Genomic DNA, 17,349 nt, shown 5'->3' with positions numbered 1-17,349 from the left:
TTTTTTCCTTTGCTTAGAGACAACTACAAATTAAACGAAACCATCCATGCCATTGGTGTTTTCCCTGCACAAAGAAGAGAAATTCGCTATTAAGTTTAGCATAAGCTCTTTTGGTTTTTGTTCTCCACTCTTGATCTTTGTGAGTGAGGTTTTGAACTTAAAAGTAACATCTTCTTATTGAGTTAACGTTCTCAGTACACCTTGTACCTAAGGTATCCTCTAAGTAATCTTTTGCAGTTCCTTTAAATTGTTTCTCCTTTCGTTCTGTATGTACCAATCATTTAAGTGAGGTGCAGGGCATTTTTTTACCAAGGAAAGGAATGACGGATGTTTCCCCATCTCCTAATTCTATGTATCTTGTCTTATTCATTGCTCAAGATGTCACCTTTCAAAATGCCAATGAAGTTGTTGCCTTTGCATCAAGTTAAAGTGGACACTGTTAACGTACTATGTTAATATATCTTTATATCTAAAATAAGTTGCATGTTGGTGAGCTGGTAAAAGTGATTTTGTTTCTTGGCAAACCTTATTGAATGCATAGAAGTTCACAAATGTTCGAAAAGTGTTGCTATATTGTGTAGAAAAGGCTATTTAGAAAAGGAAAGAAGAAGATTTGTACATCAAAAGCTACTCAGTATACCTATTTAGTTTCGGTAGTACCTTAAAATTTTGATACATGACATATAAAGGAAAACACTAATTTCTCTCCAATCGTTACTCGCTGGAATTGTTGTTGTTTCTTTCTATTGTACTTCATGATTTTGTGATTGTTCACCTACCTAATTCCTATTATGCGGTGTGATTGTTAGTTCTTTTCTCATAATGTAATTTGCTTACTTGGAGACATTAAGTCCAATATTGTCCACAGCTTCGAATAAAGGAAGCAGTTATAGCTCAAGAAAATGGTGGAAAAACAGTTGTGGAAGAACTCACATCTGATGTAAAAATATGTACCTATTGTTGTATGCTCACCATTATGATCTGATGTGCTTGTACACAAGCATCCTGGATAAGAAGAGAAACTGTATTACTGAATTACAAGAAATATTGGGCAAAAAAAGGACCTGAACCAAGAACTTTTTGGAAAAGAGATTTAGAATAAAATTGGCAAATTGATGTGGCTTTTTTAAGTACTATTTGCCATTGCTTGATTATAAACTATACTAGACTTCGTATTATTGAAGTTTTTCCTAGGCAGTAACATAACTAAGAGCCTATAAGACCTTTATGACCCTATCCATGCTGGGCCCCCGAAAAGCACGGGCTACTTACATTTTCCTACGGTGCTTGAATTGTCTGATCTGATTTATGAGTCTATTTGATGATCCAGTGCTGGTTTATCATGATTTTTAATATTTGACAAATGCAAAAATCTTGATATGATACATTTACCTTCTGATGCAACATGGTGGGCCCTTATACATCGTGCAAGCTTGAGCTCTTATATTGCACGCAATTTGTTGAGTTAAGGTAAGTTCTCTAATGAATTTATTTTATACATGTACAAAATATATACCCCCTGAACGTCTATTCTTTTACTTTCTAATGCTTATGGCTGCTATGTATAATATTTGCTATTAATTTGATTCTTTTGCGCAGGATCTTGATTATCTACGTTGGTTGGAATTTTTAGTAGACTATTGTGGTCAACATGTAAAAGTACCAGTGAGATGGATTATGCAGATCTGTTCCCGAGACTTGCTCATTCTCTTCAAGAATATCCAACCCGAGGACAAACCTTAGTATTCATTAATGAAGAGCCTCAAATGTCAATGATAGTTTACAGATTAGAAATTGTATGAAGCAACAAAAGTTACATGCTTTTCATTTCTCCTCATTTTTGAAGAGCAATGTTTTCATTTATATGCTTTTCCTTGACCTCCTTCAAGGTCACTGCGCAGAATCTCTATAGATTATACAACTCTAGGCTTGCATTATGACATCTATTTGTGCCATTTCATAATCATTATTGTACTAATTTATTATGCAGCTGACTGATCTGGTTGTAGCTATATGTACTTTGTTTTGTCTTTGGGATGATGATCAGAGAAATAATAGCTTAACTGTCTGATTTTGTTCAGTGCTGATTATATCTTTGCATGTCTAATCTATGGATACAGTGCCTTTTTTTTTTTCTTTCATATATGTAAAAAGTGTTTTTACATTTGGTGAAATAACTTCAAGAATAGATTGCTCATCATAATAGTTACTTACAACAATGAAAATATTGAAATAACACCAAGCAAACTTCTTAAATATATGACGTAGAAATGAAAATAAACTTAATTAATAACTGTTACTTAAAAGTTGGCTAACGCACCGCGCGAAGCGCGGGCCCATATACTAGTTTAGGAATATAATCTAACCCCAAGCTTAGATGCGAAAAACCCCTTTGAAACTCTCCAAACCGAACTCTAGAACTTGTAAGAAAAGTAATTAAATCCCGAAACAAGTGGAAATTAAAAAAAAACTAGCAGCTGTTTCGGTCAAAAATAGGTTCTAGATGATCTCGAAGCTCACACTTGACAATCCAATTAAAATCCTCGTGAAATTCCATCCAAGATAGCCTTTTGAATCATTCAATTTGGCCTTAAAATGAGAGAGTGCTTTTAAGTTGTGTAAAGAATGCAGAATTTTTAAGGGCTTAGGGGCAAAATCGTAATTTTTAGCAAAATTATACAAGAAAACCAACAATGAATTTCTTTAGTAAAATGGTCATATCTCCTTCATACGATGGCGAAACGCGACGAGTCTTGTTGCTACAGCTCCGAAATTATGATACGGATCTAACGGTTCAATCGAAACACAAAACAAAGGTCGTTTGCTCATTATGGTACCTTTTTGCTCAAAACGGCGTCGAAATAAAAAACAAACACCATACAACCCAAACACATCCGAAACTCATCAGAATATAACCAAAATTTGTGGAAAAGTCAAAAATCCTCATACGAACCTGCTTGAACTCTCAAAACATCCAAACGGGACCATCTTGACCCGATTTTGACCATGGTCAACTCCAAATCATCTCAAAAGCTAATTTCTCAACTAACCACCTAAATCACACCCGAACCTCTCGGGAATCGAACCAACGGATCTACTAAGTCATAAATCACATTCCGAACCTAAAAAAACGTCGGAATTCCATTACAGGCACGTTTACCAAAAAGTCAACTTTTGGTCAAACTTCTCAAACTTAAGCCTTCAAAATTTCAAAACATAGATTTTTTTTCTTTGATTCTCATCCGATCACCTCGGGAATGGAGCTACCCATCATCACAAGTCATAAACATCAAAACAAAGCTAACAGAAACAATAAATCTCGGATCCAGGTCTTATTTCTTCCCGTGACCATCTTTTCACCATAAATAGGCATATTAAATATTAAAACCGACTTAATTGTCAAAAACCAACCAGATGAACTAAAAAATTAGCTTTTTAAAATTTTAAAGGTCATAAATAATATTCCAAATCTAACAGAATCTTCAGATCGCCAATCAGAGCACGTTTTCCCACATTAAACAATTTATCCAAATAGTTGAATGCCGAAATTTACAAAGTAAAACCTTCTCCCAAAGTGAACCAAATGATATTCGTTTGAATTCAAATTTGGCTAGCAATCAAAATAGTTATAACAGAGTTTTTGGAATAGACAACACACAAATTAAAGCACCCGTTCTCAAAACGACCGACCGGGTCGTTACACCAGCCATTGTACTTTCTTTTTTATTTATCTCTAATAAATGTGTCTTATCATATTATATGATGATCCGAATCTATCACATGCAAAAGCAATCACCATAGAGGTTTCCCTACCTAGCTTGAAAAAGAAGCAGTATAAAGTAAAGAAGAATATATATTCATTAAAAATGACCTAAACCTTACATTTAGTTACAATTGTCTATATATAACAACCACACGGGATCATCAACTAACAGATCAACTAATGGTAGCTATGATCTTGACTCTCCTCCCAGCTTCACCTAATTATAATTTGTACCTCAATATTCAATACTCCCCCTCAATTGCTGGAGGGTGAAATATATCATACAGTCTAAGGTTGGACAACAGTAGATGATGCTGAACTCCTTTTAATCCTATGGTCATAAGATGTGTTATCTGCAAGGTAATGGATATATAGCGTGATGCAATTAAGCCATTCTTGATCATCTCTCTCACAAAGTGGCAATCCAGCTCTATATGTTTGGTCCTTTCATGAAATATGAATTAGCTATTATTTGTAGTGTAGCCTTGCTATCATAATGCAACCGCACTGGCCCTGCTAGCTTCACATTGAGCTCACTTTACAATCCAACCATCCAAGTAATTTCAGCTGCCATTGATGGCATACTTCCATATTCAGTCTCTGCTGAACTCCTGATTATTGTCTGTTGCTTCTTTGATTTTCAGGACAATAAGGAGTCTCCTAACTTTTGCAGATAGTCAGTCACAAATTTCCTTGTATTAGGGCAAGAGGCCCAATTAGAATCACAAAAGGCCACCAACTGATCTACTTGTTTTTTCTACAGTAAAAATTCCATCCTTGGTAATCCTTTGATAAATCTTACTATCCTCATAACTGCTTTCTGTTGGAAAAATATTGGAGATGATGACAAATACAATATAGTAATATTATTAAAGATAAGATAGAATTGTAATTGGAAAACCCGGTTCAAGGCACGCTATGGTTGACGCTGTCTTCATAGTAGATTTCCGTCGCTACCCCGGTGTAAATAGCAAAGTGACGTTCTTCTCCCAAAATACAATGAACCACTCAGGAATCTTCTAATGTGCACCCAAATAGAAGTTCCGGAGAACTCTTTTAATCTCTCGACTGCTTTAGTAGAAAAGGAAGAGGCACGAATGTAGAATTCTATGTTGCAGGAATATTTTCTAAGTCTGAAATATTTTCCAAGTTCTGGAAATCTACAGCATACCTATTATTTATAAGGAGTAGAAAACAACTAACGCACCTTTTCAAAGAAAAGTGCAACCCTTAAAATTGGATGACACCTTTTCACAATGAATAGGTGTATCCTTTAAAGAATGGGTAACACCTCTTCATATAATATGTTGTGTCTTCTCAAAGGTATGCTTAAATTTTGAATCACTACTAAAATAATTCCAACACTTCCATGTGTGATTGTTTAGAGAGCTGTAACCTGACTCAATACCTGTACTACAAAGTAGATATCAGGTCAAGTAATAGTCAGATAGATTAGCTTCTACATCAATTTCTGATAACTCCCTATGTCTTCCAATACTTCATCCCCCTTAGTTCCACAAATAAAAACTAGTTTTACACAATCTCCCTAGAATTTAACTGGGATTGAACTGTAGAACCTCAAGGCTCTGGCCACCTCAAATATGTATGTGTATCAATGGTACGGTTCAACTGGTTATTTATAAGATTTACATCATATCATTTTTTCGATTATTTTATTTCGTTTAACCAAAATTAAACTTTCGAAACCGTCTTATTAAATAGTTTTTTCGGAATCGTTATGGTTCAGTTAATTTCCCATATTTTTTTGTAAAACGTCATGTAAGAGTCACAAGTAGAAACTAGAAAATGATGAATCAAGGGAACACGAAAGATAACAAGAATAGAGATTCATTTAACCATTTTACAGTAGTGTAAAATAAAGTGAAACAAAGATAAAAAAAAAATCTAGATTAGATGAGTCGAAAGAAGTTAATCAAGACGGGACTCAAGAATTACTAAGATTGTGTATCCAATAAGAGAAATTTATATCATACGACAGGAAACATACGTAATACCTTGTGACATGTTACTCAATATCGTTGGAATATCTTGTAGCTTACTACTCGAGACACTAGAACTAATTTGATTCTAATGGAAATAACATAATGGGTTTCGGAGTTGAGACTTTGGCTGCTAATTACATAATGGCTTGTAGTCGTTTCATATCCCTAGGACCAAGGGAAAAAAATATAATGTTTCATTATTTTAAAACTTAATATATAAAATATCTTTTACACATTAATTTATTCGGTATGGTTCGGTATTCTTTTCAATTTATTTCTATAAAATTAAAAATCTACCTAATCATTCGGTAGAACTATATATTTATATATAAATCTATGAATAATTGATTCAGTACTGTTCGATCGGTTAAATCGGTTTTCTTAAACCCATTAACACCACTACTAATGTACAATAGCAACACAAGAAGTTGATTTGCACTGATTTGAAGTGAAATGATTATTTTTTCTTACTCTCCTTTGTAGCTATTTGGCTGGGATTATTTGTTCATTGGCATTAATTTTGAAGACTTTATTAGTCATTGCTTATTAAATATTTTCAAAGATAGCTACACCAATTAACATTATAATTCGAATTCTTTTACAACTTAAAGTGTTAGAAAAATCTCTTGTGTAATTATCAGTTATATTGCTGGCATTTATTTCAACTGATAGACAAAGATCTTCTCCTTAATTATATGATCCAAGGCGTTTCAACAAATTAAGGGTGACTCGATTATAAGACTAATAAAGCAATTGCTTGGGGTCCAAATTTTTTTGGGACTCCATTTTATCCTTAAAGATGTATTTTATATATAAACTGTTGCCTCAACCGAAAGAAGTTTTTAAAAATTAATATTGATAAAATCTTATCTAAGATCAATAATGTCTCAAGAGAGATTGAATGGATTAAGTATATTACCAAGTGAAAAGGAATTATTAGAACAAATCGATTATAAAATAGTAATTAATCACTTCGCATATAAGAAAGCTCGAAAAGTAGACTTTAAATAAATATATATATATATATATATATATATATATATATATATGACCACATTTCCTTTTAAAAAAATTAGGGCCTCTGTTTGAAGTTTGGTTTGAGGCCCCCAATGTTGTTGAGACGGCCCAAAACAAACTTATTAGGATAGAGGCATGTACGTGAGTACCTGATTTCTAGCGATTTTTTGTTTTTAAAGCAAATCCACTAGGCGAAGTGCCTACGGCTAGTTTTATTTATTTATTTAATAATAAAGAAACTCAAAGGAAAAAGTACAAGCAAGGGGGCTACACCTTACCTTACTAATCCTGTTGAGGCGTAAAACAAACCTCTACTAAGTAACATGCGTGTAAAAAATAAGAAAAATAAAGAATTAAATATTCTATGACCATCACAGAGTTTATAACACACTCTATGATGATATTACAAATGATAATACTTAAATAGTGAAAAATTAAAATAAGTAAAAATGTAGAGTCAGACTCTTGTTTTATTAGAAATTGTGAAATCTGAAAGGAGATGTAGCCTGATAAAAGATTTATTCATCACCTTGTTCGTCCTCCAATCAGTCCAAAATCTCTTGACACTTCTTCAATTCTTCTTGAATCTATTCAACCTTGTTGATCTAGATGAACCTTGACTCCTTCTGTTTTGCCACTCTCATTGGTAGTTGCCCCAGAACAACCTCCTCAGACACTTTACCATCCCAACTATGCATTCTTCCATGAGCCTTCTTTGTCTTGAATCATCTCTTTTTTTTTTTTTGGTTGGAAAGTAAGCCCTTAATGGCAATTTTATATATAAGTAGAAAAGAAGGTTCAGAGTGTAACAAAAAATAAATGGGAGAGGGATATCTAAAATATTACATTTGAGTTGCCTAAATTAGTCACTAAATTCTCTCATCTTTGTCGGATGAAGCTGCTAGCTGACCTTCCACCGTCGTTGTCATTAGGTGGTGCAAGATGCTCCTCCGTCGTCCTCTCCGGTGAGTCCTCTTCTTCTCTGCTGTCAGCTTCATCTCCTTATTTTCTTTCTCTCGAGATAACTTCTGTTCTCTATGTGATTCACGCGCTGAGTTTGAGTGACCATGGTCTTCAACTTCATCATCTGGAGGATTAATGTAGATCCCATTGCTCTGCATTTCAGATCTAACCCAAAACAGGTTCGATTCACCCTCTTTCACCTTTCTCTCTGGAATCTGTGTTGTGCCATTGTTGTGTTGTGAGTTGTTTCCTGCTCGAATAGATTTGTCTTTCTTTAAGCTCTTGCATGTTATATTCACCCGCATTTGATGGATTTGCTTGATTAGTGACCTAAATTTCTCTTCATATGCTCTAATCTTTGTAATCCCAACTCTGTGTGAGTTATTTTCGTGCATGAATTCTCAAATATTTAATCTGAGTTTTGTCACTATTGATTATCCTTTTGTGTTCCACTTTCATTTCCATAAAATTTTAACATCTCACAGCCCCTTTGTCAAGTGCTTGATTTGCCAAAGCACAAGCCAGTTTGTTACCCGCACTCAAAATATGACTGAATTGTATCTACAAATCCTTTCCTTCTTCCTGAATTTCTTCTATCCAGCTTGCTATGCTCCATGGTTTTTTTCATCCCTCAGCTAGAATCCTCTACATTATCTCAGAATCAGTCTGTATTATGATCTAGTCTAACTGGTTTTGTCTGCACCATTTGGTTCCTTCTAGAATAGCTAATGCCTCAGTCTTTGTATTTGTTGTAAATCCTGCTTCCTTTGCTTGAGCATGTGTGTTACACCCCGTACTTTTATACGTTAAGTTTCCTGATGAGTAGGTTGCTATAGATTCAGAGAACGGAGTGACCTTCGAGGTAATATGGGATTAGACATATTTATCTTAAGAGTTTAAGATCATGTTTAGTAGGTATTGAAAGGTTCAGAGATCACGCGAATTGAAGAAATTAAGTTTGTCGAAATTTTAGAAAAATTTGGCAGAATTCTAGACAGGATTTTTGGTCTAATGTTAGGGAGGTATATCTTCTAGCATATGACGAGTTATGGAATGGATAACCTCTGTAAATTTAAGTTCAGAGAGTTTTCTTTCCAATACAACTGACAGATCGCAAATCCGAGAAGTATGGTGAAAAATACGGCCCATACAAAAATATACGATTTTAAGTACGGATCGTATTTCCCTTGGCAGAAAGGCAAATTTTTATACTGAGAATTACGGCCAAGAAATATGGACCATATTTAAAAATATGGTCCGTACTTTTATATTTTTATGTCGACTGCAGTTCATTATTTTTATATAATTCATATACCCTTCATTTTATTTATTTTTCTCCACTTCCCCTGCCTTCCAACATTCTATAAAACCCTCTCTAACACTATCTAATCAATTCCTAAGAAAATCAAGGAAAAAGAGAAGATGAAGTGTTTAAAGTGATCATGGAAGCTTGTTTCTCCTCTTGGTAATGGTTTTGGAGGATACTTCGAGGTGAAGCACTCTTGGAATTGATGTGTTCTTGAGTTTTGAGGTAAGATTTTATCTTAACTCCATGTTTATGAGTTTATATAATGGTTATGCTAGGTTTCGAGGGAAAGAAGTTAGAAGAAAGGTTCAAACTTGAATTTTAGTATTTGCTGAAATGTAATTAACTTGAGTCATGGTGTAAATGTGTTTTTAAGCTAAAACCTTATTGTAAGGATAATAGTTGGTGTTGAGATTGTATTGAGGATGTTATACATGGTATAATTGGAAGAAGAAAGTGCATAAGTGTTGTATACAAAGCGTATATTGGGTTGTTTTGATGTAAATCTTGGGGTGAGTAGAGATGTGACATTAAAGACACTTATATGAGGTTGTTATTTTGTTGACTATTAGGTGTACTATAGTGACTAAGGAGATTGGAATACTAGCCCGACAGTTTCATTGTGGGATTTTGGTTGACGACTTGAGGTATATTAGGGTTAACTTTCTTTCTTTTTGCATGATCATTATGAACGAAACGTAAATGTAACGCTACTCCATAATGACTTTATTGTTAGTAGCTAGGGATGTTCCATGTTGATTCATGTTCTAGAATGTTATTCTCTGTAAGTCCTTCCTCAGATTCAGTATGATTCATAAAGTCATTTGTTAATGGAAATGCTATCTCATAATGATGTTCGGAGGTGTAACGACCTTACGTCACTCCTACAGGTTCAGGATGTACTCTTATCATATTCATGCATTGCATTATATATACATATGTATAGACTTATGACCCCTCAGGCTTTTTATATATATATATATATATATATATATATATATATAGGGTATGGGGAAGGTGACAACCGATATGATACGATGGGATGCCTATAGAGGCTTGACAGGCGTTATATACGCATATATATGTATGACCCCTACGCATGCATGCACAATATGTATGCATATCATTGGCCCTCAGAGGCAATTCAGATGTACAGGTTGCATTCATTTCATCCTATGTACTTTTATGTTTATTTTATGTCACTCTCATGCCTTGCATACTCAGTACTTTGTCCGTACTGACGTCTTTTTTCTGGGGGCGCTGCGTTTCATGCCCGCAAGTTTAGGTAGACAGATTGATGATCCACTCCTGTAGGCTACCGTTCAGCTGATATTGGAGCACTCCTCTTGTTCCGGAGTTGCTGTTGTATTTTTGGTATGTTATACTTTAGTGTACGGGTATGGCGGGGCCCTGTCCCAACCTTATTATCTTATATTCTCCAGTAGAGGGTTGCAGACAGTCATGATATAGTTAGACTTTATAAGGCCCTCTCGACCTATATTTTTGCTGTATAGTATTCCATGATGACCTTGTTGGCTTGCACAGATTTTGTCCAGCATAGTTGTATAGTATGTCTTTTCGGGCTAATCTCTTTTTCAGCATATTTCTCTTATGATTTAGCAGATTTCTATTTGATGACCCTCGAGGTCCACTTTGATTATGATTATGATTTGAAAGTATGTTTATCGGTGCTCGGCAGGTAGGGCCCGGGTGCCCGTCATCGCCCTCCAGTTTGGGTCATGACAATATATTAGGTTTCCTGAAGAATTCCTCACACAAAAGCCATATGCTCCTCTACTTGGATTACCCGTAGATACTCCATCAGTGTTACATAAAAATCCATCCTTGTGGTAGCAGTTGCCATGTTACGTTAACTTTTATTCTTGATTTATACCCCTCATTTAACACTCCGTATATTCGAATTAGGTGTGGATGTGTTAAATGAGTATTAATGTGACATTTTAGACATATGAAGTCCTATCAGGATGAGTTTGGGTGGAAATTGTTGTTTTGGAATCAAGACGAATAGTGAGGTGCTTGGGGTTCGATAGAATCAACTAAGTTTACGATAGGTCTTCCTTCCATACCGATTTCGTGAACATACGTTAAGAATTTGAGAAAACTCAATATATGAAAAATGTAACCCTTTGAAATACCTTTCCAACGGTATATTATGGAGCTCAAACGGACAGGTGAGCAAAAAGTTATAACCGTTTTACTAACCTGTGATAGGCTACAGCGCAACTTGCATTTCGCAGGTTGAGCATCAAAAATCATAATTTCCTGGCACAATCTGCGTTCAGTCTGCGTCGAGCAGTTCACACCTACATTTCGCAGGTCGTGCTCGGCTATAAAAGTACAGATCATGAAATTTTAGAAAATCATTCATTCCACTTCGTTTTTGGTTGAATTTTTGAGGAGAAAAGACCCTAGAACTTCCCCAAACCACCTAAGGTGAGTTCTTCCTCAAACCCAAAGTATTTTTCCATCATATTAACAACGAGTAACTGCAACGACGCGATTGGTCGTTATAGTTCAATTGACTCTTTTACCCCTGTTGACCCTTTCCCGAGGTCATCGGGTGGGTTTGGTGTGACTCCTGGTATTTTGAACCTTGAAGAATTATAGGTTTGACACATAGTTGAATTTTGAGGAAACAGACTTTTTCCAAAATTTTGTCGATTTCGAGAGGTCTGGATGACCGTTTGTGACTTTGTAGTATGCTCGGTTCGGTTCCTAATACACTTGGGAGCATTTTGGGACTTGGGTTGGAAACTTGGCTTTAGGCCATTAGGGGTTGACTTGGTCAAATTGACCTCCGTTGGAAATTTCGAGGCCGCGGGTGAATTAGTAGCGCGTTTTTATGTGTGTATGCTTGTTTGTTGTGTATATGTGGGGCCTCGGGTGATAGTCATGTTTTGGTGTCTGGTGTCCTCTGCAGTGGTATGTCGGTGTCAGGTGTCCGCTGCAGCGGCACCAGACTTGCTGTAGCGGTCTCACTGTAGCAAGGGAGAGACCGTTGTAGCAAGTGAGGGGAATTCGTGGCGAGTCTTCCCAGCAGACGAGTATTCGCTAAGGTGGACTCGTTGTAGCGTGTGCAGAGCCGCTGTAGCTGATGGTTAGGATATCAAGTGCGGCACCATAGGGGGCCACTGGCCAGCGTGGTGAGTTCTCTGCATCGGGTAACCTTACCGCTGCAGCGAGTGACGGGCAGTTCCTATTTTCATTCTTTAGTTAAAACCCTTGAACCTCATCATTTCCCTTCATCACTTTCTAAGCACACATTGGGAGAATTAACTAGCTTTTAGACTGAATCTTCTTGGAGGTGAGATCTTTGACCCTAGACTTCATCATTTACCTTCATAAATCCTGAATCCATGCTTAGAATCACTAGAATCTAAGTGGAGAAGATGAGTCTTATGTTAAATTTCTTGAAATGGGTTTAGACTTCCTAAATTGAAATTGGTGGTGAAAATTGGCTAGTATAATCATGGAATTTGATGAATTCATTGTTGTTAAGCTTAATTATTCCAATATTAGTGATTAATTTAAGGATTAAAGAATTAGAGTTCATGACCAAATTTGGGGGTTTTGCTTTAAATACGAATTAGGCTTAATCTTGAGTTGTTTTGAGCAATTGAAGAGTGGGTTTGATCATCTAGAGCATGAATTGCATATTTTACCTTCAAATTTCCTATTTTACCCTTGTGGGCCCGTATCCCTAATTCCATGAGTTAGAATTTGACCTAACTAGAAGTATAGCAATATGGGTGTCGTTCTTTTTGATTTCTAATGTAGAAATCAAATATGTTTACACTTTGAGTATTTGGAGGCACAAAGAAAGGGCAAGGCTAAGGCTTGATGGTTCGTGGCTCCTGTTCGGCTTTCCAGGTAGGTTACGGCTTGCCTTTGAGTTAGACTTCGGTTAGCGAATCATATGTAGAGTTAGTAATTGTTAGAAAAAGCATGTAAACCTTCGGGTATGGAGTTGGGATGAAATACTTAGCTTGGTATTGTTGTTGCCTGCTTATGAAAGTGTGGCACCATTGATTCATATATTCTTATTGGCATTGCTATCATGCATTCACTCATTTATACATATATTTGGATCGGGTTGCGCACAACAATGCTTACTTGGATCGAGTTGCACGTACCGCAATACTAACTGGGGACTGTTTGCATGTTCTGCAATATTGATTATTGGATCAGGCTGTGCGCACAGTAGGTACATGGACTTAACAGTCCCCCATAGGTTATGACTGTCGAGGTGAAGAGATATTTCGCCCGAAGCGTGTGTGTATTACTGCATTTGCATTGCATTCATCTCATACTTACATATGGCATAGTATTGGACTTGTTGGTTGATCTTTGGTGCTACGTGTACTTGTTAATGGTTCTTAAGATCGTGTATTGGACTTATATTGGATTTGAGGTGATATACTAGACTTGATAATTTGGTATTAGATTTTATACTTTGGACTGTGTTGAATTATATCTGATTGTGAGCATGCCTACTTTTTTCAGTCTCTTTCTAATGCATATGTTATCTAACTATTGTTGACCTATAATGCTTACTCAGTACGTGTTGTTGTACTATTCTACCTTGCTACATTCTTTCTGAGTGCAGAGTTTGTGGCCAGTTCGACTTCTGTGCTTCGTGACTGAGTTCCGAGGCTGTTTGATGAGCATTCTAAGATGAGCTCTTGGATGGATTCGCTGCCCGGATGACTCTTCTCTACTCTTGTCTTTATATTCTATCATTTAGACAGATATTTATGTATACTTGAGACTTGTATCTCCTAGACATTATGTAATGGCTCTTGTACCATTCAGACCAGATTTTGAGATTCCGCACTTATCTTATTTATCTATTTATGTTAGACTTATTATGTAATTATGGGTGATTGGATTTGTATTATTTATTGTTTGGTTGTGAAGAAGGGACGGGTTCGCCTACAGAGGTGGGAAATGGTAGGTGCCCGCTCATTCCCCTAGTTGGGGCGTGACAAGTTGGTATCAGGGCCCTAGGTTACCCGGTCTATAAGTACAAAAGCATTCCTAGTAGAGTCTTGCGGATCGGTACTATGAGCTCCATACCTATATGTGAGAGGCTATGAGACATTTAGGAAATTTTACATTCTTTCAATACTTCGTGCTACTTTATTTAAATTGGTATTTGGAATTTGCAAATTGGTATCTTATTCACTTCTATTCTCTCACAGATGGTGGGACACGACCTACCATCGTGAGGGACGAGGTGCCCGAGCCCGCTGCTGGGGCAAGCGCCAGAGAACGAGGATAGGCGAGAAGTCGTGGCCGAGCTAGAGGCCCCTGTGGGTGGACAGAGGCAAGCATGTTTAGCTTCTCCAAAGCATCAGCCCGAGAGATCAGAGGTAGTTGGGGGAGGTGAGAGACCAGCCCAGACTCACCCCACTGCCATGTCTGATTAGGCATTCCAGGATATCATGGCCCGTGTACTTCTTCATCTTGACAGCCAGCATGCCGTAGGTCGTGATACTACTCCAGGTGGTTCCCAGACTCGAGTGGGGGTACGGACTCCTGTGCAGGGCCAAACTATGGAGATGCATCCTGCTGCTTCCATAGCCCCACGTTTAGGTAGTATTCCAGTCCCTGAGGGTGCTCCCAGACCCGTGGCAGTCCAGCATTTGACCGTTGAGGATCAGGAGCTTGTTGGGAGGTTCTTGAAGATGGAACCGCCCAATTTCTTTGGCTTGCGTAGTGAGGATGCGTATGAGTTCATCATGGATATACATGAGAGGCTTTATAAGATGCGGATTGTGGAGTCTCATGGTGTGGATTATGTGTCATTTCAATTTCGCGATGACGCAAAGACTTAGTAAAGGACTTTTATTATGGGCAAACCCATTGGTGCACCTCTACTTACTTAGACCCAATTTTATCAGGATTTTTTCGAGAAGTACATGCCACGTACATTGAGGGATGAGCGTACAGATGAGTTCCTTCACTTGCGACATCAGGCATGTCAGTGTCAGAGTATGAGGCTAGTGGACTTATGTATCCACTCCATGTTGCTTATCTCTGGTTGGTGACTTTGGGATCTTCCTTCCAGGCGATTAGTGATCGTGCCGTAGGTGTTGAGTCTCCAAGGCTTGATCTTTGGGATAGTCTAGTGAGAAGAGGCCGCGTCATCATGGTGGTTATAATGGTTCTAGCTACAGGGGTTGGGGACAGTCATCCAGGCCTTACCAGTCAGCCCCCAGCCATCCTTTTCAGTCAGCATTATAGGCTTCTACAGGTGGTCCTTCTAGATCCAGTAGTTATGGAGCTGGACATTCCCATGGTGGTTCTTACTCTCATCCAGCTAACCATGGTGGTCTCTCTAGTTCATCGACTTCCGTGTATTGGCCTCCAGCCCTCAGATCTTGCTATGTTTGTGTTGACTCTGGTCACCTGATGAGAGATTGTCCTAGATCCGGACAGAGTAGTTCCTAGCAGGGTTCTCGATTCCAGACTCTGAGGACTCTGGCACCATCTAGTGGCTGGGGTGGTTCTTCAGCCAGAGGTGTTGCTCAGTCAGGCCGCAGTGGATCTCATCTGTCCAGGGGTGGAAACAAGTCAGGTAGAGGTGGTTCTCAGGCCTCTACAAGAGGGGCGCAATTGGGCCAGAGCGGCCGCCGTGGTGGTCTTTGCTATTCTTTTCTGGGTAGGCCCGAGGCTGAGGCCTCTGATGTTGTGATCTCATGTAATATTTCTGTTCGTCATCGTCTTGCTTTAGTTTTGTTTGATCCAGGGTCTACTTTCTCATATGTTTCTGCCTATCATTCTCTTGGTTGGGATTTGACTAGTGATCATCTTGATGTGCCTGTCCATGCATTTACTCCGGTTGAAGACTCAGTTATTGTTGATCGAGTCTTTCAGTCTTGCTTAGTTACTTTTATGTGATATGATACTTGGGTAGATTTGATGATATTGGATATGGTAGACTTTGATATTATCTTGGCTATGACTTGGTTGTCACCGTATCACGTGATCTTGGACTGTCATGCCAATGCCTGGGATTCCTAGATTAGAGTGGAGGGGTACTCCGAACCCCGCTCCGAAGAACATCATTTCTTATCTCCGCAAGAAGAATTTAGTTAGCAAGGGGGTTTTATGGCCTACTTGGCCCATGTTCGTGATACTAGCATTGATTCTCTGCCCCTTAAGTCCGTGCCCATTGTGTGTGAGTTCGCAAAGGTCTTTCCTTTTGATTTTTCGGGTATGCCACCCGACCGCGACATTGATTTCTCCTTATAGGATGGCGCTTGCTGAGTTGATAGAGTTAAAATAGTAGCTACAGGATCTGTTGAGTAAATGGTTCATTAGACCGAGTATCTCCCCTTGGGGTGCTCCTGTTTTGTTTGTGAAGTAGAAAGACGGTACGATGAGGATATATATAGATTACAGTCAACTCAACATGGTCACCATTCGTAATAAGTATCCTATTCCTTGCATTAATGACTTGTTCGAGTAGATCCAGGGTGCTTCGATATTTTCAATTATTGGTTTGAGGTCAGGCTACTGATAGCCGAAGATTCAGGTCGAGGATGTTCCGAAGATGGTTTTTAGGACTCATTATGGTCATTACGAGTTCCTTATGATGTCATTTGGGCTTACGAATGCCCCAGCTGCGTTCATGACTTTGATGAATGACATTTTCAAGCCATATCTTGATTCCTTCGTCATTGTATTCATCGATGATATCTTGGTGTATTCGAAGAGTAGGGAGGAGCATGAGCGTTATTTAAGGATTTCCCTTGGGTTATTGAAACAGAACAAGGTTTATGCCAAGTTTTCAAATTATGAGTTATGGCTTGAGTTTGTGGCATTCTTGGGCCACGTGGTGTCTAAGGACGGGATCATGGTTAATCCCAATAAGATTGAGGCTGTTAGAGATTGGGCGAGGCACACTACTGTGACTAAGATTCGTAGCTTCGTGGGGTTAGCTAGCTATTACTGTCTATTTGTGAAGGGTTTCGCTTTTATTGCTTCTTCGTTGACCAGATTGGCTCAGAAAGAGGTTCCCTTCCAGTGGTCCGATGCTTGTGAGGATAGCTTTCAAAAGCTCAAGACTCTTTTTACTTTAGCTTTGATTCTGGCATTACCCGTGGAGGGTAAGGATTTCTCAGTGTATTATGATGCATCGCGTGTTGATGCAGGAGGGTAGAGTCATTGCCTATGCTTCCTGACAATTGAAGATCCACAAGAAGAACTAACCTACCCGTGATTTGGAGTTGTTCGCGGAAGTCTTTGCCTTGAAGATTTGGAGACACTAT

At 38.0% G+C, this 17,349-nt stretch overlaps 1 long non-coding RNA gene across 1 annotated transcript; it reads left to right on the top strand.

The window, feature by feature from the left end:
- Nucleotides 1-7,234: 7,234 nt before the first annotated feature.
- On the top strand, nt 7,235-13,946 carry LOC132626369 (uncharacterized). Its single transcript, XR_009577252.1, has 2 exons — nt 7,235-7,925; nt 13,680-13,946. It is a non-coding gene; the product is annotated as an uncharacterized LOC132626369 (long non-coding RNA).
- The last annotated feature ends 3,403 nt before the right edge of the window (nt 13,947-17,349 follow it).

This window comes from Lycium barbarum, chromosome 2 (assembly GCF_019175385.1).
Source record: "Lycium barbarum isolate Lr01 chromosome 2, ASM1917538v2, whole genome shotgun sequence".
Classification (NCBI taxonomy): domain Eukaryota; kingdom Viridiplantae; phylum Streptophyta; class Magnoliopsida; order Solanales; family Solanaceae; genus Lycium; species Lycium barbarum.
Note: the sequence above shows the minus strand (reverse complement) of the source record. Positions and strands in the feature narration are given on the sequence as shown.